At 42.3% G+C, this 24,016-nt stretch overlaps 1 protein-coding gene across 4 annotated transcripts in view; it reads right to left on the bottom strand.

Moving 5' to 3' along the window:
* Positions 1 to 24,016, bottom strand: part of CASZ1 (castor zinc finger 1) — a 180,860-nt gene that overhangs the window by 126,665 nt on the left and 30,179 nt on the right. For all 4 annotated transcript variants that reach the window (XM_072156451.1, XM_072156450.1, XM_072156449.1 and 1 more), the window contains exon 2: positions 4,417 to 4,501. The gene's annotated coding sequence lies outside the window, so the exon portion shown is untranslated. The remainder of the gene's footprint in view (positions 1 to 4,416; positions 4,502 to 24,016) is intronic.

Here is a 24,016-nt window from a genome sequence, read left to right as displayed (position 1 = left end):
GAATTTAAAGAGGATCCGTCTGTCCTTATGACGTGTCTGTTCTGTTTTCCATAGAACATCACAATAACAATCCTGGTCATTTGTCCATCCACTGCCCGTTGTTCTTTTTGGAAATATATGAATATATTGATAACTCAAAGATACTATACCCTTTGTGAACAACATGGTTCTGTCAAGAAAAATCTGAGCATTTAAAGAGAAACCGTTATCGGTTTTGATCATAATAAACTGCTGACTGTGCTAGGTATAGGCCCTGGAGAGCTGCAGAAGCACACCTTTATGTGTGTAGTAAGTAGCTGCAGGACTGTGAAAAGTGAATGTTTGATCCAGGTTTGCAGCTCTCGCAAGTGCTCTTAGTGGAAGCAGCACAGGGCAAAGAGCAGAAAGCTCTTCAGGGTGAATGATCCATACAGAGCCCTTTCAAGATTTGCAAAGCTTAATTAAAACTTATAGGGGTATTCCAGGAATAGGCATAATTCATATACAAATGGGTCCTTAAAATATAAAGCTTAAAATATAAGCTTATATGTTATTAAAAATGTAGCTCCCCTTAGCAAAAAAATGCTACTGACATACACTGTAATGGAGAATTAAAATGCTACTGGCCCTTTAATCAGTCCCTTAAAGGGGTATTCCAGGAATCAGCATAATTTGTATACAAGTGGGCACTCAAAATATAAGATAATGTGTAATTAGTTGTTATTTAAAATTTTGCTCCCCTTAGCAGAAAAATGCTGGTGACATACACTGTAATGAAGAATTAAAATGCTACTGGCCCTTTAATTAGTCCGTTAATTTCCTCCGCGCGGTCCAGGACAGAAGATGGCTGCTGGTCACATGTCCACATCACATGTCCTGTACTTGCCTGGGCAGATCATGTGATCACCACTACGTTTGGCTGTAGTCGGTTGGTTGCACTGCATCCAGTATGGTCAGTGTTGTGGTGATGGCAGTTACACATCATTACTATGGTAACAAAGCAAGAAAACCTGTTAGATCATCACTGGGAGCAGAGCATAAAAGGTAGGAGGAGTTACTGAGAACTAAACGATCATGGAACTTGTAGTTTCCAGTGGCGACCATCTTAATGATAACTCCACCTACTTTAGAGAGGCCATAAATTTTGTAAATCATAAAATCAAATTATTTAAGCTCCGTTTTGTGACTAATGACATTGAGTATTGTTGTATTCATTTATTTATATCATCATGGGTTTTTGTGTCAGACGTTCATATTCCCGGAATACCCCTTTAATTTCCTCTGCGCGGTCCGTTGCTGAGCAGACACAGGACAGAAGATGGCCGCTGGTCACATGTACACATCACATGTCCTGCACCTGCCTGGGCAGGTCATGTGATCATCACTACGTTTGCCTGTAGTCGGTTGGTTGCAGTGCATCCAGTATGGCCAGTGTTTTGGTGATGGTAGTTACACTTCATTACTATGGTAACAGAGCAAGAAAACCTGTTAGATCATCACTGGGAGCAGAGCATAAGTGGTAGGAGGAGTTACTGAGAACTAAAGGGTCCTGGGACTCGTAGTTTCCAGTGGCGGCCATCTTGGTGATAACTCTGCATACTTTAGAGAGGCCATAAAATGTTGTGAATCATAAAATCAAACTATTTAAGCTCCATTTTATGACTAATTACATTGAGATTTGTTACTTTCATTTTTTTTTTTGGATCAGACGTTCATATTCCTGGATACCCCTTTAACTTTTCACTGTCCAGTCGCTAGGACACTCCACTCTAACACGGTCTGAAGCTTTGTATGGCCAAAACTGGTCACCAATTTCCTTTAAGGGGGTCACCATAATCCAGGCGGGTGTGAACAAACCCCTTTCCCTTTTGAAGCTAGAACAATTTAAATTTACCAGGAAATTCCAGGACAATCCAAGCAAAATGTACACATGGTATGACACTGTGAGCACTGAGTTCTAAAAAAATGTTTCCAAAGTGTTGTGTTATTTGGAATAATTACTTGAGAGTGGCACTTATCAAAATAAATGTAAACAGTGTCATATTTTAAGTTTCATCATGATTCTACACATTGCAATGGGATCTAGCCATGTTAGTCATATGATTATGGATGTTTTAAAACCAGTATAACCAATATTACCAGATGATTTCTATTCAGAAGTGTAGAAAACAGCCCATTATGACCTCCAAAGGGAATTGCAGACATAGGGATAGCCAAATACATTTCTGCATGGAGGTCAACTTGGACTTTTGAAAAGTGACATCACTTGAGCATAATTGACAAGTAGTGACATCACTGTCACTTTACTACAGAATATAATAAGAAAAAATATCTCTGAGTCTTCTCCCTTTATGTTATTATAGATAAATTCATTGACTTACCCTAAAAATTTATAGTACGTAACACAATATTATTATTATGGTTATTAGATTAGAACAAATATAGCTAAAATACTAAAGCATGACATATATGTATAATCATATAAAGTATAATAAATAATTGCCATTGTAGGATTGTCCGGGAATAAGGACTTGTGGATGGCAGTCAGGATGGGAGGGAGTGCGGTGGTCAGAGCGAACTCTAAAGGAAGTTCTATTAGATTTTATACTTACAAATGGATAGATTATCAGATGTGACTGCGGCGGAGAGCTAATGTCTTAGTGATTGCCTATCAATGTGATTTACTGGACTGCTACGTAAAAAGGTCTTAGATTCTAGAAATGCTGACAGTCACACTTTACTGCAAACCATGGGAGAAGATAAAGACATCAGAAGGAATTTTTAAATAAACATAATGTGATGTTTCTGCTTATAAAGAATCCAGCATTATGCAGAATGAAAAAGATATAATGTGGAAAGTTGCTACTGAAAGATACTTGTAAAGCAGATTTCCTGTTGGGGGCGCTCCTCCCGGTGATGCTTACCTGCTGTAATTCATCTTTGGAATTGTCTGCTTTTTAGTTTTGTTCTAGTTTGCTGAACAAGTAGAGCAGAGTGTGCAGCTGCCCCTATGCTTTATACTGCAGATCTGCTTGTAGAGGTTGGCAACCATATATAAACCCAGCGAAATGATATCAGAGCTAGCTTACACTACACAAAAAATTAACCTTAATAAACAGTAAGGAAAAAACTTCTGCATGGCAACTTGAAGAACAACAAGAAATGTATTAGTTATATAAAAATATGGCTACCATTATAACCCCCACATGGATTGTCACCTAGCTCTGCTAATCTCCAGGAAGATATCCGTTCTATTATGAAAGAATTAGAAACAGATGTACCGTATATACTCGAGTATAAGCCGACCCGAGTATAAGCCGAGGCCCCTAATTTTACCACAAAAAAACTGGGAAAACCTATTGACTCGAGTATAAGCCGAGGGTGGGAAATGCATTGGTCACAGCCCCCCCAAGTATATAGCCACCAAGCCCCCAGTAGTATATAGACAGCAGCCCCTTGTAGTATATAGCTGCCAGCCAGCCCCCAGTAGTACATAGCCTGCCAGCCGCTGCCCCGGTATAGTGTGCCAGCCCCTGCCCCAATATATAGCCTGTCAGCCCCTGCCCCCTATATGTAGCCTGTCAGCCCCTGCCCCAATATGTAGCCTGTCAGCCCCTGCCCCAATATGTAGCCTGTCAGCCCCTGCCCCAATTTGTAGCCTTTAACCCCCTGCCCCAATTTGTAGCCTTTAACCCCCTGCCCCAATTTGTAGCCTTTAACCCCCTGCCCCAATTTGTAGCCTTTAACCCCCTGCCCCAATTTGTAGCCACCAGCCCCTGTGCCCTCTTAAAGAGCCGGATCCCCGGCCCGTTATGGAGCCGGACAGTTAATTTAAAAAAATTAAAAATCTAAACTCACCTTTTCGGCGGCCGCGCGAGTCTTCTATGCGATCCCTCTGGCTGCGGCGCCAGGTGCGTGTGGCGCGCAGCTCTGACGTCAGCCGCAGCGCTGACATCACAGTGTGTGCCGGCTGCCGGCACACACAATACGACGGCGGGCTGAAGTCAGTGACTCGGACCTGGTGCCGCAGCCAGAGGGATCGCATAGAAGACTCGCGCGGCCGCTGAAAAGGTGAGTTTTGATTTTTTTTTTTTAGTCTTTTTTTTTTTTTTAGCTTTTTGACTCGAGTATAAGCCGAGTTAGTGTTTTTCAGCACATTTTTTGTGCTGAAAAACTCGGCTTATACTCAAGTATATACGGTAACAATTAGGCATCTTTACAACTAAAGGTCCTAAGAAGGGTAGTGACCACCCCTATGGGAGCTGTAATGGTGGTCATAACTGACCTATTGTAATTTTAACAACTTGCTACGATTCAAGGACAGAGATGTTATTTGTAATTATAGGGTTAAAAATGGCTGATGTAAGCAGAATATTGGAAGAGACACTTAAGAAGTGCATCTGAATCTTGTAATGAGATCTTTAAAAATAATCTTACCTCGTACATGAAGTCCCGTTGCTGCGATGTCCATTCCAACTTCTTACTGCAAGCGTTACTAAAATGGCCTCTCTCAAATGAATTCCTATACAAAAGTTCAAAAGACACATTTACTTTTTGATGGTTTGGACAAATGTACATATTAAGAAATATCAGTCATGGGAGTATATAGTCTATATATATATATATATATATATATATATATATATTTATATATATAGTATGGGGAATATATCATTGTAGGTAGGTCGGTTTTATGGTGTATTAATGCCAATACCATAATATCACTTCTGCCGTAGTTTTTCACTGTACCTAACTTATTCAGATCTATTCAAGAGAATCCAAATGTTCAAGGCAGATTTATAAGATGCAACTTTGAAAAAGTTACACATTTAAAATTAAATTTCCCTCCAGTCCCCTCCACTAGTAAGAAATACGGAGAAACTGGTTGTACAAAAACGTTTTGACTTTTGTGTGACAAAAAAAGTCACAAATACATTGTAAACCTTAAAGGGAACCTGTCACCAGGAGACCCATTTTTGCTGTGTGACTAGGCAGTTGCCAAATGGGAGGGGCTGGAAATGAGCAGTTCCCCCCACCCTTGGGATTCAGCTACTCCATGTGACCTTTTCAAATACATGAAAACACCCATCATTAGGCTTAGCGACGCCCCCTGCTCCTCTACAGCCAATCCCGAGTGTGGGGAGTTATTCATATATTTGAAAAGGTCACATGTTTCCCAAGGGTGGGTGGGGGGTAACTGCAAAAGGCAACTGCCTAGTCACACAGCAGATGCTAATGAAAGGTACAATATAACATATCTTTTTTTATGTAAAACCTATTTTTTATACAAAAACACTTTGGCAGTGTATGCACTATGCTCTGTGGGGACTGGGAGAGTGCTAAAAATGGGTCTCCTGGTGACAGGTTCCCTTTAACACTTCATATGCCAGATTTATCAAACAGTCTAAGCCACTATGATAAATCTGACATGCCGAAAAGCTCCTAAGACACTCTAGAAAACTGGCAGAGGAATCCTGCCTAATCACAGATCTCCCCCACTGATTCCAGACTCTTTACCGAGGCAATCCAGAATTATACTTGTACTTTTACCACAACCTAATGCTATATGCACACAATCGTAGATTGCTCTCTGACCGCAAACAACAGGGCCATGGTCCGTTGTTTGCGGTCTATGTGTCATCCACTCAACCGCTAACCCCACTAAAGACTGTCTGAGCTACAAACACGGGCAGGATTAGGACCTACCATAAGATGTGGAAAGTACAGCTGTGTGCACTAGCCCATATAAATACATGTGCGCTAGCTGTTGGAACATTGACTATACAACATTTAAAAGCAACATTCATGGACATGTACATTAACAACTAGAAGGAGATACAGACTGACTAGGCTATCTCTATGAACATGAAGCCAGAGCATACAATAGAAAACGACTTGTACCAATAAGTAATGTGCCAAATGTGTTGTCCACATAAAGGGTTGAGCCTAAGTGATCTTTCTATTTTTTCTGTTCATAAAACCCAAGGAAACACCTATGAAACGGAAGCTAATGTCACTTCCACCTAATGCGAGCCGAGAACATAACTTTGGATAATTTGCTGTTGTGATTATCAGCTTGTCCGGAGGAGATTACGCCACGTCATTTTATGCAGAGTATAATCATGTTTTCCAGCTTTATACCTTGACAACAGTCAAAGTCCAGAACAGGCACGGTTTTCTAACAAGAAATGAGTAAAAATCTAAAACTTCTGGAAGTTGTCAGTATTCCTGTTGTGTGCATTAGAAAGCCCTGGAAGAGCTCTATTTGTGGAATTTACACAACACAATCGCACCAGCTGTCACGCTTCCTTTATACTGGAATACTGGAGGGTGACTGACTTATTTTTTATAAAAAAAATCTGGAGCTCGTTCTACAATTATTAATTTTGGGACAAAGCACAAAAGTTGAGGAAAAGCAGCTAATTGTTAAATAACAAAGGCTACTGTTAAGATCCATTTCAGATAGGGTGAGAGCCAAAAATGGAGCCAAATGTGTCAACACAGCTACCAAGAGACCTTGTGTCATTTTAAGCAAATATTGTGGCGTTTCCATGACAATCCCTGTTTTGAATATCCTTCTTGCTCACATTTTTAAAAAAAGGACCTTCCTGTTTGCTATTTAATAAGCAGATTTTTGTACGTTGGGTTGAAAGAAACTATACAGATGCATGTAAAACTATGCAACACTATATAAACAGGGACAACACATGATAAAATCTGCTTTTCTGATCAAAAGCGTTATAGTGACTGAAATATAGATTTATCTTGAACACTGCAGCATTACCAGTGTTAAGGATGAGGTTGAGCCACATTTCATTCAGAAGTTCAAAAACCCTGAAGAAACAAGAGGTAGGAAACACACAACAGGACATGTCAAACATAACATATGTTCAGGGCATGCATCTTAAAGGAAACCTGTCATCAGAAACTGGCCTAATAAACTAGTAGCAGTATGCTGTCTAGCAGCTTTATATCTTACAGATCATGTTTCTTTCCTAGCCCACCATGGTTACATCACCCACAAAATCTTCTTTGAAGTGAGGTTTGCATTGGTTGCATAAAGTCAAGGAGGCGGAGAGTTCAACAGTGAAGTCAAGCTCTCCCTGTCTCTGAACACCCCCTCCCGTGACTAACATCATGCACCTAACATCATGCACCAGACTTCAGAAGATCTGGTTAGTGATGTCTATGGGTGCAGGACCATCAATTACAGTGAAGAGGGCATTCTGTGATGGCGAAAGCTTGAATTCAGTGCTAACTCTCTGTCTCCTTGACTTTATACAACCAATTTACATCTCACTTCAAAGTTGATTTTCTGGATGATGTCACCACACCAGGCCATGAAAGAAACATGATCGGGAAGGTGTTCAGCTGCTTGATAACATACTGGTAGTTTATTAGGTATATTTCTGCTGACAGGTTCCCTTTAAGATGGTCAATAAAAGCGCAACTTGTGTCTATTATAAATATTACCATGTCCCAGGCTGATAGCTGTAATGCAAACAACTTAATCCCAAGTCAAAGTTAAAGTTACTCCCTTCAGTTAAAAACTGGAAATAAAATAGTATGCAGTTTACAGACTACATACGAGGTTTTGGCATGTTTATATTGATGGCAAGAGAAATAAGAAGACTCCTTGTGAAGATATTGCCATTAAAAGCCACTCATGGCGGCATGTGGAGCCACTGCAGGGTTCTGGGAAGTATGCAAATACATTTTCCAGGATGGGATAAGGAATCTCTGGTGGATACCTACTGCCTGAGCCTCACCACTCCTGATATTGGCTATACAGTGGGGGGCAATTTTTATTGGCATTTTTTATTGGCTTTGGGCGGCTGCCCCCTTAAAGGGAACCTGTCACCAGGAGACACATTTTTAGCACTCCCCCAGTCCCCACAGAGCATAGTACATACACTGCCAAAGTGTTTTTGTATTAAAAATTGGTTTTACAGAAAAAAATATATGTTATATTGTACCTTTGATTAGCATCTGCTGTGTGACTAGGCAACTGCCAAATGGGAGGGGCTGGAAATGAGCAGTTCCCCCCCACCCTTGGGGAACAGCTCCTCCATGTGACCTTTTCAAATATATGAAAACACCCATCACTTGGCTTAGCGACGCCCCCTGCTCCTCTACAGCCAATCCCGAGTGTGGGGAGTTATTAATATATTTGAAAAGGTCACATGTTTCCCAAGGGTGGGGAGGGAAACTGCTCCCCTATGTACACAGCCAGCCAACCCCCTTTAGTATATAGCCAGTCCGCATAAAAAATAAACTTACATTCTCACCTTCCGGCGTCCCCGATGCTTGTCGTGGCTTCCCGATGCTCGTTGCAGGTCTTCTTCGGTCTTCTTTCTGCTGTAATAGTCGGCAGAAACGCGTCCATACGATCTGCTGGCCAGCACATACTATGACGTCACCAGATAACATGGAAGCGGCTCTGCTGGCTGTTACAGCAAGAAGACAGAAGAGGACCCGCAACGAGCTTTGGGGACACCGGAAGGTGAGTATGTAAGTTAATATTTTCTATTGACTCATATATAAGCCGAGGTGACATATACCCGCCATATACTCAAGTATATACAGTATTATATGTCAGCACCACAATTTAGCTTCTTTTTTGTCACTCAATTTGGCAGCTCTTCAATCCCGACACTTTACCTGCACTAGTTTCCTGACACTTTTTTGCCACATAAGAGGACCAACAAAAAGCAAATTAACCAACTTCTTAACACCTTCATTCATGTGGTTTGTAATCTCTGACACTCATTAGTTCATCTTACAGTACGATAAAAAAATCAAGGCCATGTGGCACTTTATAAAATCAATATAAAATCCAATCAATATATGTTAATGTGTGAATTTGTATGTAAGTTGAAACTGTAATTGTAGATCCAGACAAAATTTTTTTTGTCCCAGTGACAATTGGAGTTTGAAATTTTTTTGCTGTAATGGGACCAAGGATTATCAATAAAGCTTCATTACAGACACCTTACAGCTGATTATTGCTGTCTGGGACTATAGTAAAGCACCCAGAGAGCTTCACCAGAGGTCACAGTGGGCAGAGAGGTCCGTCTTTAACTAAGTCGTGTGTCCTTTATTAGGGGACCGCCTGTATATAGTATACAAAGACTATGGACTCGGTACTTAGTCTCTGTTTCCTGAAAATATTTTATATGGAAGATCCTTTCATTTTACTGCATTAAACCAGATGTGATATGGTCCCTGGATCCTTGTTAACCATACACAAAGCCAAATTTGCAGATAATAGAGAAGGAACTAGGTCCGAATATTGTGCAAAACATGGAAATCATTTTTTAATAATAAACAAATAAAATATTTATGAGGCCCAAATTGCTGGACCAAATTTTTATTTCAGTCTGAATAAAGCAGTTTAATTATTACCACAATTAAATTCTTACTTGAGACATTTTCCCGCTAGAACTATGGTATTTTCAATGAAAATACTGCATACCGGGTAAGGGATGTGAAATATGGGCTTAGAGAGTGGTGAGACATCTGAGTGATTCTAGTCATACCAACGTGTTTCCTGCCCCTGCTCAGTGAAGGATGGTAGGTCAGCGTTAGGCAACCACTCTGGATGACTACAACTTTGGTGGTCGCAACGCAACAGTTCCATTAACATGGACTTATTCATATATTGCAGCATGGCCACCCAGAACGGTCATGGTGCGGTGAGACAAGGTGGGCTAACCACACTATCACTACAACAGACCTCAATGGGGGCCATGAGTAGGACTCGATCTGTGCGGCTAGCTCACGGCCCCCAAATACGGTTGTCTGAGCGTTTCTGTCAGTGGAAATCTGCAAAAAGCTCTGCATTAGATATTATGAAATTCATGCATTTTGAAGTTCTGGTTCCATCCAAAACACACTCTAACACTAAGCCTACAACTCGTATCATACAGTGAGTACATTATAAGCATATTGTCTAAAATAACATTTTATTTCCTAGCTGGTTACCAAGTACATGAAAGAGAGATTCCAAGTCTCAGGGTCACGGGTACCAGGGCACCACATTTTATGGCTTTCGTAGCGTCTCATGGCACTTAAAACTATTACTACATCACAATAAAAGATTTGAAAAGACTCATTCCATTCCTATCAATATAATAGTAATTCACTTCTTCAATAGATTTTTGAAACAAAATTGGCAGTGGACCTTGAATGCTGAAACGTGAATAAACAAATGAACAAAGACTTGAGAAGATCTGCACAAAGCATGAATGTTCCCTTCCCTCTTAGTACTACAGACCTGGACTGTCTTGCATGAGGCGGGATTGGGTGGAACAGAAATGCCAAACTGATTTCTCCCCATTTATTTACTATAAATACAGATTAGCAAAAATGAATGTTCTTTTTTATTATTCCCACACCCGGAGACACCTGTTCTCAGCCTTAAATAGTGCAGAAGGAATCTCAGCCATACTTGGGCAAGAGGGATATTTCTGAAACATGTATGGATAATGAACATTTTTAATAATATAAAATATACCAAGAACAAATTATACTATTAAAAGGCAAAAGTATGCATTTTAGGAGAAAAGCTGCCAATTTACCTAATCTAATGTCTAGAAAAAACAAGCTATAACACATCTTTCCACATTATAGTTTGTTCTGAACTACACATGCCTTACAATGATTCTGTCTATTATAGCAACACATTCTCCAACTCTGTGACATATGAGTACATCTCCCACATCAGAATACTTGTAGTGTAACCTTTTTTGTCTTGACTAAGGCAAATGTAATTATTATTTTAGGTCCACTAGGTTACTTGGACCCTAGGGGGCCTGATTGTTCTTAGCATATACTGCAATACTACTGTTTTGCAGTACAGTAGATAGGATTTCGCTACTGATCTCTAACCCCCTTTCCCAACACAATGTAGTAATAGTATGTTGAACACTGGGTAGAGGTTAAAAGTTATTTTTTTCATTTTAAGACAGTTTGTCTTTATTAAAGTCTGATAACCAGTCAGCTTTACTGTACAACATCAACAAAAATCAAACTCTTTAAAAGTTGTTGACACGCAAGTCACAATTACAAAAAAAAAAAAATGTAGCGAGAGTCAACAAATTTTTATTCTACCGTCTTGTTCTCACAAGACTACCGAAATACAGTTGTGTAGCCAGACAAAATACACAAATAAGTTTCGTCTGTTGCTTTTTTTCTGTGCCTCAGCTGATGTAAAAAGACCCGGGGTATTTATTATAGGTTGTCTCAGACACAAATACAGACAGACACACAGACCTTAATTTCTTTTATATTGTCAATAAATAACACAAGCATGTGAAACAAAACGTATTTTTAATCCACTGATTAAACATCCAGTAGGCTTGTGTGAATGAAGATTTAGACGTTTTAAAGTTTGTACGCATAGTAGAATATAACAGCTGTTTAACTAAAGGAATACATGTATATAAAGTGCCATATTACTGTAATAATGGGGATAACAATGACTATATTGAAATGAGCTTGAACTGCCCAATGCACTGTTCTGCAGCATCATGTGTTGTGTCCTCATGTTAAAGATGAGACAGATCACTAGCTGGAACCAAAGTGTTTGAGTTAAATTTTTTTATATATTTTCTGAAACCAATAAACTCAGCTGTTCCTTGTGTGGTTACAATTAAATAAAAATGATAGTCCATACACATCAGGACACAAAATGTCCGACTGTAGCATCTCCCAGAGAAAGCTTAATTAATATAAGTTAACGAAACAGTAATTATATTGTGAGAAATATAGAAATATGACATTCTAATTCTTACCTTAGCTTTGTAACTTTCACTGAAAACTGAGAAGGAAGTATTCCCTCTACTGAGTACACAAGTTCACGGCCATAAATTAGACAAGACTGCAAGTTCCTTCATTGTCATTGCCTCTCATAAATTGTTAAGCAATATTTAGTAGTTTTTAGTTGGGATTTTAATGTCACAAGGTGTTACCATTTTTATTTCAAAACTGTATGAAATCAAAATGGAAACGTTAGTTTCTACTAAAAAAAAAAACATTTCAAAGGATAGAAAATATCCCAAATAAAAAACAGTATTTTTCTGTTATTTTTTTTCTCTCTATCTTCGTCTGTCTGACTCCTAAGTCTCATAAGTGTTTGGAGGTTCTTAGTTGGTAAGACCTATACACACATTGACTTGCACACTGATTAAAAGGTCTGCTCCAAGATGGAACGCGGTTCCAGGTTATTTTTAATTCCTTGAAGTTCCCTCTTTAATTGTTAAGTCTAGATAATCTTTAAAACAAGGCCTGCTCTTAATTTCCCTCTGATGTTCGGTGTTCTGTTTTCGGTTGTGTGGTTATCACACCTCTGTTTTGCAGGTTTAAAAGCAGAAAGTTAATGCCCTTTCATTTCAGAGTGGCGGCATGTAAGGACTCATTCAGTAGACTACAGTGACAATGGAGAGACGTTGTATGTTCCCGGCCGCCTTCGTCTGTCAGCTCTCCAAGCAGCAGGGCCACACATGAAGTGCCTGTGGGAATCTGGCTGACGGACAGGCACACTCCATCCTGGAACTTTTAACGGGGTTTTCCCCAGGTGTAAATTTAAATCACTCATAAAGCAGTTCCTCTAACTGGATCCACAATTTCTACTTTATAAATAACATTTCTATAAAATGAATTGGGCTGCAGAACTTGAATGTGGAGAACCCTGTTAAAAAAAAACATCTGCCACCAGTTTTACGGTAAGGAAAGAAGAGGGCAATGATGGCTACAAAGAATGCAGGTTTTCTCACAAAGTATAAAAAATAAATATGCAATGACTTAAAGCCACTTATCATATCAAATAAACCCCATTTACAAAATCCACAAAACATACAACATGCAAACCTCCACTATGGGTATGGGACCTATAAAGACAGTACTGTTAAAAGTTAAAGATGCGCCTATAGAACTGAAGCTTGCACCCCCCGATCCCACACTTTGGGATGAAAATCTAGAACTAGAGCTGTTCAGCTATAATCCCTATTTATTAGTCAATATTAATTAGGAAGTTTTACATAGACTCTTTAATGTATGTATATTTTTAAATCAATCAATGTGCAATATAAGGATGCTATATAATACACTATCCGATCATAGAAAGTTAGGCCCTATCCTGAGGATAGGACCTGACATGCTGATCGGTGGGACCCCCATGGATCACTAGAAAGGGGTTATGTTGTACCCATGTTGCGCCTGTGATGACTGAAGCAGCCAATTGCACATGTGTTGGCTGCTCTGTTTATCTTTACAGTGCTGACAGAGATAACTAAGTGCTGTACTCGGCAATCTCCATCAGCACCATAGAGATGAATAGAACAGCCAGCACAAATGCTGCTCTCCTTATCTCGAGCTACATCGGGGACACAACTGATCCCCATTCTCGTGATAAGTGGGGGCCCCATCACTGAGACTATCCCCTATCCTTTGGACCCCTATCCTTAGGATACAACCTAACTTGCTATTTCTGGATAACCCCTTTGCTAACACCTTTAATAGAAAGGGCACAAATTTATAGATATGCTGGGAAAGAGATACAGCATATGGATTTGGGACCTGTAAGTATCATGCCTCCAGGTGAACTTTAACAGCTTGTCACAACACTTGTAACTACTATTCATTTATTGTTGCAGACTGTCAATGAGAATAACCTCCTTGAGTACTATTAAGAGTTAAAAACGATGGTTACTCCTTCTTAAAATGTAGCTAGCTGGAACACACTTTTATATTATTTTCCTTATTGACAACTACTAAGTTCAACATGAACAATAAATCCACAGTCCCTATTAAGATGGAAAATAATTACAAAAAAAAGACTAAATTGGGATTTTTTTCTATAGATATGAAGATGTTCTTTTTAAAGTGGGATGTAGCAGAAACCTAGAAACCTATGCTGTGACAGCATGATCCTTCATAGTGCAACCACTGAATATTATCCCAAAATTCATGTAAGTGTCTAAGTGGCAAGAGGAATGTTTCCATTAGAATACTCAATATGAAAGACAGAGACATCTCAAATACAAGATATGCGTTCCCATATCAGAAGCATGAAGACATATCTGCTTGTCCCTTCCAAATCAATACTACAGAATGGAAGTCAGGCAGTAAACATGGCAGCAGAAGAAAATCAATGAGCCCTGGCAGATCGGATCCCTTTAACTTCCAGGGATCAGTAACTCTAAGAGAAATCAATCCTTAGGCTGCTAAGTAGCCATAGAGATGCCTGTAGAGACACGGAATATAGCAATAGCTCAGCCTCAAAAGGAAAAAAACAAAGTTACATTTTCAAAACTTTGGATATTTTAAATAAATGTAGAGCTAAACAAATGCTCTAAGAAATAAAAACTGATGGAATCTCCTTATGAAGTCATCAATGTTAAATAGGTGGGAAACTGATTTTTGGGAATCCTACTCATCTGCACAATGAGAGGGTCACGTCCCCCCATTGGCTTACATTGTCCCTAAGGCTTGTCAACAGGTTCTGCTGAATCTGGTGCTCCAGTCTTAGACAATTTGCCAAAGAACCTATTTTTTAAATATTCTGTTGGGGGATTCTACGGGGGAGTCCTACATTCAAAGCGGCTACAAAAATAAACCATTTCCCACTCTGGCAGGTACATAAAAATACATTGATTTTTAATAAATATCATGTAATACTTCAATTCTCTAGTGGTGGGATTGTGGTAAAGTGGAGTACTTGCTACTAGATTCACTACTCACTGTATGTCCCACCAGTAGACCCTTCTAACAAAAAGGAATTGTTCAATGCAGACAACCTATCTTTTTTGGAATAATGGAAGAATTATTGTTCATCAATAAGTCCACATAAAAAGAAAACCTATAGAATTTTCCCACACAAAGTCCTAGGATTTGCACGAACGGCTTCATTCTTTCCCAGCATTCAATGTGTTCCAACCAGTTATTGCAACAACAATTCTGAATTGAAACCATATTAACCAGAATAAAAATACATTAATCAAATTACCTAAGCTTCTAATAGCAAAGAACAGATTCCAACATTATGAGTGTAATTAGGTGTGTCTGATCAGTAGCAGATCTGTGCCAGTGAAACCACCTAAAAGAAAAGATTAGTGAATGTATTCGAACATCATGGCAATTCCTATAACTTTTATCATTCGATGGTCATAAGTTGCATATGTTGCCATTTGAAATAAACCTATATATAGGGAACCTGTCAGAAGTAATTGACAGAATAAACTACTACCATTATGTTGTAGCTTAACACCTTCCATTTCATTCAATGGTCATAAGTTGCATATGTTACCGTTTGATATAAACCTATATATAGGGAACCTGTCAGAAGTAATTGACAGAATAAACTACTATCAATATGTTGTAGCTTAACACCTTCCATTTCATTCGATGGTCATAAAATGCATATGTTGCTATTTGATATAAACCTATATATAAGGAACCTGTCAGAAGAAATTGACAGAATAAACCCCTATCATTTTGTTGTAGCTTAACATCTTCCATATAAGGTTTCTTTAATGACCTAGTTTGGGGGTATCATCCAGAAAGCCAACTTTGAAGTGGGATGGTTGTATAAAGTCAGAGAGGGGGAGAGTTCAGCACTAGAGATGAGCGAGCACTAAAATGCTCGGGTACTCGTTATTCGAGACGAACTTTTCCCGATGCTCGAGTGCTCGTCTCGAATAACGAACCCCATTGAAGTCAATGGGAGACTCGAGCATTTTTCAAGGGGACCAAGGCTCTGCACAGGGAAGCTTGGCCAAACACCTGGGAACCTCAGAAAAGGATGGAAACACCACGGAAATGGACAGGAAACAGCAGGGGCAGCATGCATGGATGCCTCTGAGGCTGCTTAATCGCACCATTATGCCAAAATTATGGGCAACAGCATGGCCATGACAGAGTGACAGAATGAAGCTAGATAGCATCTAAAACATGCAATAATTGACCCTGACACTATAGGGGACGGCATGCAGAGGCAGCGGCAGCAGGCTAGAGAGTGGCATGGCGACATACCCTAAATGGACTCAGGCTTCAAACCAATGGGTGGCAGAGAGGAACCAAAGGAGGTGAGCAAGAAGCGCTCAAATAATATCGGTACATGATAAAAGTTTGCCAGTATATTTTGTGGATTACACAGCAGGGTGGCGACAAAGTTAACATGGAAGCCATGAAAACAACCCAAAATTCTGCCTGACACAGCTCGTTTGATAAGGGGACCATGTATGGAGGCAGTGAACTAGTAGTAGATTAAAGGTGCTGCAGTTAAAACTATGTTAGTTGGATCTTGGCATGGAGTTGGCGCTCCGCTGCCAGGCGAGCTTTCGCCAATCCAAGCCCCTGTCTCTAGGCTACTCCCCAAACAGCACTTCTAAGAACCTTTTGTATAAGATCAAGTGTAGTAGCGTTCTTATAAGTTTAGGATATGGCGGGTGAGGCGAATGTAAACAGATGCGCAAGAAGCGCTGAAATAATATTGGTAAATGATAAAAGTTTATTAGTATATTTTGTGGATAACACAGCTGGGTGGCGACAAAGTTAACAACTTTGATGTGGAATCCATGAAAACAACCCAAATTTCTGCCTGACACACCTCGTTTGATAAAGGGACGATGTATGGAGGCAGCTATATGGACGACTTTTGGAGGTAGCAATGGAGACAACGTGTGGAGGCTGCTATGGAGACAATTTAATTTGGATAGTGCCTGTATGTGGCAGTCCCAAAAATTTTTCAAACCAGAGGAGCAGGTAGGTGGCCCTCCAGAAAAATAGAATAGATTGAGTGCCTGTATGTGGCAGTCCCAAAAAGTTTTCAAACCAGAGGAGCAGGTAGGTGGCCCTCCAGAAAAATTGAATAGATTGAGTGCCTGTATGTGGCAGTCCCAAAAAGTTTTCAAACCAGAGGAGCAGGTAGGTGGCCCCCCAGAAAAATTGAATAGATTGAGTGCCTGTATGTGGCAGTCCCAAAAAGTTTTCAAACCAGAGGAGCAGGTAGGTGGCCCTCCAGAAAAATTGAATAGATTGAGTGCCTGTATGTGGCAGTCCCAAAAAGTTTTCAAACCAGAGGAGCAGGTAGGTGGCCCTCCAGAAAAATTGAATAGATTGAGTGCCTGTATGTGGCAGTCCCAAAAAGTTTTCAAACCAGAGGAGCAGGTAGGTGGCCCTCCAGAAAAATAGAATAGATTGAGTGCCTGTATGTGGCAGTCCCAAAAAGTTTTCAAACCAGAGGAGCAGGTAGGTGGCCCTCCAGAAAAATGGAATCGATTGAGTGCCTGTATGTGGCAGTCCCAAAAAGTTTTCAAACCAGAGGAGCAGGTAGGTGGCCCTCCAGAAAAATAGAATAGATTGAGTGCCTGTATGTGGCAGTCCCAAAAAGTTTTCAAACCAGAGGAGCAGGTAGGTGGCCCTCCAGAAAAATTGAATAGATTGAGTGCCTGTATGTGGCAGTCCCAAAAAGTTTTCAAACCAGAGGAGCAGGTAGGTGGCCCTCCAGAAAAATAGAATAGATTGAGTGCCTGTATGTGGCAGTCCCAAAAAGTTTTCAAACCAGAGGAGCAGGTAGGTGGCCCTCCAGAAAAATGGAATCGATTGAGTGCCTGTATGTGGCAGTCCCAAAAAGTTTTCAAACCAGAGGAGCAGGTAGGTGGCCCTCCAGAAAAATAGAATAGATTGAGTGCCTGTATGTGGCACTCCCAAAAATTGTTTAAAACAGAGGAACGGGTCGGTGGCCCTCCAGAAAAATTGAACAGATTGAGTGCCTGTATGTGGCACTCCCAAAAATTGTTTAAAACAGAGGACCGGGTCGGTGGCCCTCCAGAAAAATTAAATGCATAAAGTACTATAGCAAGAGCCAGTGGGCCCTGTCAAAAAATAGCCAGTTTCCTCTGCTTTACTGTACAAAGAGGAGGAGAAGGAGGAAAATGAGGAGGAGGAGGAGTGGATCAATTATTCAGGTTGAGCTTCCTTCACCTGGTGGAGATTGGAAATTATGAGAAATCCAGGCTTTATTCATCTTAATAAGCGTCAGCCTGTCAGCGCTGTCAGTCGACAGGCGTGTACGCTTATCGGTGATGATGCCACCAGCTGCACTGAAAACCCGCTCGGACAAGACGCTAGCGGCAGGGCAGGCAAGAACCTCCAAGGCGTACAGCGCCAGTTCGTGCCACATGTCCAGCTTTGAAACCCAGTAGTTGTAGGGAGCTGTGTGATCATTTAGGACGATGGTATGGTCAGCTACGTACTCCCTCACCATCTTTCTGTAAAGATCAGCCCTACTCTGCCGAGACTGGGGACAGGTGACAGTGTCTTGCTGGGGTGACATAAAGCTGGCAAAAGCCTTGTAAAGCGTACCCTTGCCAGTGCTGGACAAGCTGCCTGCTCGCCTACTCTCCCTCGCTACTTGTCCCGCAGAACTACGCACTCTGCCGCTAGCGCTGTCAGAAGGGAAATACTGTTTCAGCTTGTGCACCAGGGCCTGCTGGTATTCATGCATTCTCACACTCCTTTCCTCTGCAGGGATGAGAGTGGAAAGATTTTGCTTGTACCGTGGGTCCAGGAGAGTGAACACCCAGTAATCGGTGCTGGAATAAATTCTTTGAACGCGAGGGTCACGGGATAGGCAGCCTAGCATGAAATCTGCCATATGCGCCAGAGTACCAACGCGTAAGAATTCACTCCCCTCACTGGCCTGACTGTCCATTTCCTCCTCCTCCAACTCCTCCAACTCCTCTTCTTCTGCCCATACACGCTGAACAGTAAAGGACTCAACAATGGTCCCCTCTTGTGTCTCGCCAACATTCTCCTCCTCTTCCTCCTCATCCTCCTCCACCTCCACCTCCTCCGATATGCGCTGAGAAACAGACCTAAGGGTGCTTTGGCTATCAACAAGGGAATCTTCTTCCCCCGTCTCTTGTGACGAGCGCAAAGCTTCCGACTTCATGCTGATCAGAGAGTTTTTCAACAGGCCAAGCAGCGGGATGGTGAGGCTGATGATGGCGGCATCGCCACTGACCATCTGTGTTGACTCCTCAAAGTTACTCAGCACCTGACAGATATCAGACATCCACGTCCACTCCTCATTGTAGACTTGAGGAAGCTGACTGACCTGACTACCAGTTCTGGTGGAAGTTGACATCTGGCAGTCTACAATGGCTCGGCGCTGCTGGTAAACTCTGGATAACATGGTCAGTGTTGAATTCCACCTCGTGGGCACGTCGCACAACAGTCGGTGAGCGGGCAGTTGGAGGCGGCGCTGCGCTGCCCTGAGAGTGGCAGCATCTGTGCTGGACTTCCTGAAATGCGCACAGATGCGGCGCACCTTCTTGAGCAAATCTGACAGATTGGGGTATGTCTTGAGGAAACGCTGAACTATCAGATTTAACACATGGGCCAGGCATGGCACATGTGTCAGTCTGCCGAGTTGCAGAGCCGCCACCAGGTTACGGCCGTTGTCACACACAACCATGCCTGGCTTCAGGTTCAGCGGTGCCAGCCACAGATCAGTCTGCGCCGTGATGCCCTGTAATAGCTCTTGGGCGGTGTGCCTTTTATCGCCTAGGCTCAGCAGTTTGAGCACCGCCTGCTGTCGCTTAGCAACGGCACTGCTGCTGTGCCTAGAGCTACCGACTGATGGCGCCGTGCCCACGGATGGTAGTTCGGAGGAGGAGGTGGAGGAGGGGTGGGAGGAGGAGGAGGCATAGTAGGCCTGAAACACCTGGACCGAGGTAGGCCCCGCAATCCTCGGCGTCGGCAGTATAAGACCAGCCCCAGGGTCAGACTCGGTCCCAGCCTCCACCAAGTTAACCCAATGTGCCGTCAGCGATATATAGTGGCCCTGCCCGGCAGCACTCGTCCACGTGTCCGTGGTCAGGTGGACCTTGTCAGAAACGGTGTTGGTCAGGGCACGGGTGATGTTGTCTGACACGTGCTGGTGCAGGGCTGGGACGGCACATCGGGAAAAGTAGTGGCGGCTGGGGACCGAATACCGAGGGGCGGCCGCCGCCATGAGGTTGCGAAAGGCCTCGGTCTCTACTAGCCTATAGGGCAGCATCTCCAAGCTAAGCAATCTGGAGATGTGCACATTAAGGGCTTGGGCGTGCGGGTGGGTTGCACTATATTTGCGTTTCCGCTCCAGCGTCTGGGGTATGGAGAGCTGAACGCTGGTGGATGCTGTGGAGGATCGTGGAGGCGACTATCAGCTGACACAGGGGAAGGAGCAGTGGTGTGCACGGCCGGAGGTGAACGGGCTTGTTGCCACTGAGTGGGGTGTTTAGCATTCATATGCCTGCGCATACTGGTGGTAGTTAAGCTAGTAGTGGTGGAACCCCTGCTGAGCCTGGTTTGGCAAATGTTGCACACCACAGTCCGTCGGTCATCCGGTGTTTCCTTAAAGAACCTCCAGACTTCTGAAGATCTAGCCCTCGCCGCAAGAGCCCTCGCCACGGGAGCTTCACTAGTTGACACATTTGGCGCTGATGCACCAGCTCTGGCCCTGCCTCTCCGTCTGGCCCCACCACTGCCTCTTCCAACCTGTTCTGGTCGAGGACTCTCCTCCGTCTCAGAAGCACTGTGTTCACCCGGCCTCTCAACCCAGCTTGGGTCTGTCACCTCATCATCCTCCGATCCCTCAGTCTGCTCCCCCCTCGGACTTCCTGCCCTGACAACAACTTCCCCACTGTCTGACAACCGTGTCTCCTCATCGTCGGACACCTCTTTACACACTTCCACTACGTCAAGAAGGTCATCATCACCCACAGACTGTGACTGTTGGAAAACCTGGGCATCGGAAAATTGCTCAGCAGCAACCGGACAAGTGGTTTGTGACTGTGGGAAGGGTCCAGAAAACAGTTCCTCAGAGTATGCCGGTTCAAATGCCAAATTTTCCTGGGAGGGGGCAGACTGGGGGGGAGGAGGCTGAGGTGCAGGAGCTGGAGGAGTGGCGATTTCGGTGACATGGGTGGACTGCGTGGAAGACTGACTGGTGGACAAATTGCTCGAAGCATTGTCAGCAATCCACGACATCACCTGTTCGCACTGTTCTGGCCTCAACAGTGCTCTACCACGAGTCCCAGTAACTTCAGACATGAACCTAGGGAGTGTAGCTCTGCGGCGTTCCCCTGCTCCCTCATAAGCAGGTGGTGTCTCACCCCGGCCAGGACCACGGCCTCTGACCCCTGCAGTAGTTGGACGCCCACGTCCCCGCCCTCGTCCTCTACCCCTAGCCCTCGGGTTAAACATTTTTAAAATGAGAGTTATAGCTTTAATTTTTTTTAACTTTTTTTGTGTTTTTTTTTTTTTTTTGTGTTTTTGAGTTTTTAAAACCAAACAATGCTATCCTATTGCTATGGCTATTTTCTAGCCAAGTATGAAAGCACACTACTATGCCAGATGAGATGACACCGAGTTATTAAACAAAATAAACGTAAAATAAAAAAGGACAAATGGCAGACTGTGCCTAATTGAAATCCAACCCCTACTAAATTTTCCCACTTCGGTCTTTGCAATGGATATGTGCGTCACTAAGCGCAAAACACAGCGGTCGCAAGTCTCACTACAAATTGCTGACAATTGGCTAGTAGATGCACTGCAGCAAGTACAGCCACCAGCAGATCAACCAGAAATCAAATATATAACGCTACTGTAGGCGTAAGCCGTTTGGATTCTCCTATGGCTATTTTCTAGCCAAGTATGAAAGCACACTACTATGCCAGATGAGATGACGCTGAGTTATTAAACAAAATAAACGTAAAATAAAAAAGGACAAATGGCAGACTGTGCCTAATTGAAATCCAACCCCTACTAAATTTTCCCACTTCGGTCTTTGCAATGGATATGTGCGTCACTAAGCGCAAAACACAGCGGTCGCAAGTCTCACTACAAATTGCTGACAATTGGCTAGTAGATGCACTGCAGCAAGTACAGCCACCAGCAGATCAACCAGAAATCAAATATATAACGCTACTGTAGGCGTAAGCCGTTTGGATTCTCCTATGGCTATTTTCTAGCCAAGTATGAAAGCACACTACTATGCCAGATGAGATGACGCTGAGTTATTAAACAAAATAAACGTAAAATAAAAAAGGACAAATGGCAGACTGTGCCTAATTGAAATCCAACCCCTACTAAATTTTCCCACTTCGGTCTTTGCAATGGATATGTGCGTCACTAAGCGCAAAACACAGCGGTCGCAAGTCTCACTACAAATTGCTCACAATTTGCTAGTAGATGCACTGCAGCAAGTACAGCCACCAGCAGATCAACCAGAAATCAAATATATAACGCTACTGTAGGCGTAAGCCGTTTGGATTCTCCTATGGCTATTTTCTAGCCAAGTATGAAAGCACACTACTATGCCAGATGAGATGACACTGAGTTATTAAACAAAATAAACGTAAAATAAAAAAGGAAAAATGGCAGACTGTGCCTAATTGAAATCCAACCCCTACTAAATTTTCCCACTTTGGTGTTTGAGGTGGATATGTGTGCCACTAAGAGCTAAACACAACGGTAGCAAGTCCCCCTGCTAATTCCTCACAAAATGGTACTAGATGCAAATAAAAAAAAAAAAAAGTAGAACGTTATTGTAGCCCTAAGAAGGGCTGTTGGGTTCTTGGAGAATCACTCCTGCCTAACAGTAAGCTAATAGAACACCCTAACGCTTTCCCTGACCAGCAGCAGCTCTCTCCCTAGCGGCATCCAGACACAGAATGATCCGAGCAGCGCGGGCAGCGGCTAGTCTATCCCAGGGTCACCTGATCTGGCCAGCCAACCACTGCTATCGACGTGTAAGGGTACCACGTCATGCTGGGTGGAGTGCAGAGTCTCCTGGCTTGTGATTGGCTCTGTTTCTGGCCGCCAAAAAGCAAAACGGCGGGAGCTGCCATTTTCTCGAGCGGGCGAAGTATTCGTCCGAGCAACGAGCAGTTTCGAGTACGCTAATGCTCGAACGAGCATCAAGCTCGGACGAGCATGTTCGCTCATCTCTATTCAGCACTAAAATCTAGCTCTCCCCCCCTTAGGATGCCCCAATGCAGTGATGGACATTGTGCACCAGACTTTAGGAGTGATGTTTACTGATGTTAATGGCTGCAGCAATTACTATGTAGGAAGCATTGTAAGTTAGGGAGAACTTGACTTCAGCACAAAGTTCTCTGCCTCCTTGACCTAATACAACAAACTTACATCTCACTTCAATGTAAATTTTCTGGTTGATGCCACAATGCTGGCCCATAAAAGGAACATGATCTGGAAGAGTGTTACGTTGCTTCACAACAAACTGAAGTTATCTATAAGGTCAATATTTGCTTAAAAGTTCCTTTTCAGTACACATTTAATGTACCAGCTTATTTTTAGAAATGTTGGGCTATCATAATTGGACTCATGTGACATGTGTGATTACTATGTGATTAAAAAAGTATAAGTCTATAGTAAAGAAGAATTATCCATCAGTCCACAAAAGTAGTTTTTTTTTAACAAAATCTGTGAGATTTACCATACACTAAGAGGAAATGACAATACTGCAAGCAGACATGGCGACTTTTACCTTACAAAGCCATAAAAATGGAAAAAAAATCCATAATAGGGACAATTCATGTGAAAGGGAAAAAAAATGCAATTTGATCTGCTGTGGCTTGAAAATGTTTTTCATTGCATTTTTCCATCCTGATGTCATCAGCTTTATCTCGGCACTGGGTACGCCCATGCAGGTATTTCTTGTACACAAACAGCGCAAACATACACACAATTAAAAAACTGGATTGGTAAATATTTAAATGAATAAAAGTTGGCATCTTTCTTTCTTCTGTATTTCAACATCATGTCTTCCCATTGGCTGCATATCCTTGTGTTTGTGCAGCGCTGGTCAGGTGTGCCTCCTGTTCAGAGCGTGGGTGTGTGTATTTGTGTTCACAGTATATTGTCGCTGTGTTGTGGCAGAAAGACAGTAGCCTTTTATTCAGCCAATTTTCCTTACAAAACTGTCTATGATCACAGCTGTATGCACAGACGTCAGAAACTAAGTAAA

Source organism: Engystomops pustulosus, chromosome 6 (genome assembly GCF_040894005.1).
Source record: "Engystomops pustulosus chromosome 6, aEngPut4.maternal, whole genome shotgun sequence".
Lineage (NCBI taxonomy): Eukaryota > Metazoa > Chordata > Amphibia > Anura > Leptodactylidae > Engystomops > Engystomops pustulosus.
This window is presented reverse-complemented; position numbering and strand designations above follow the sequence as displayed.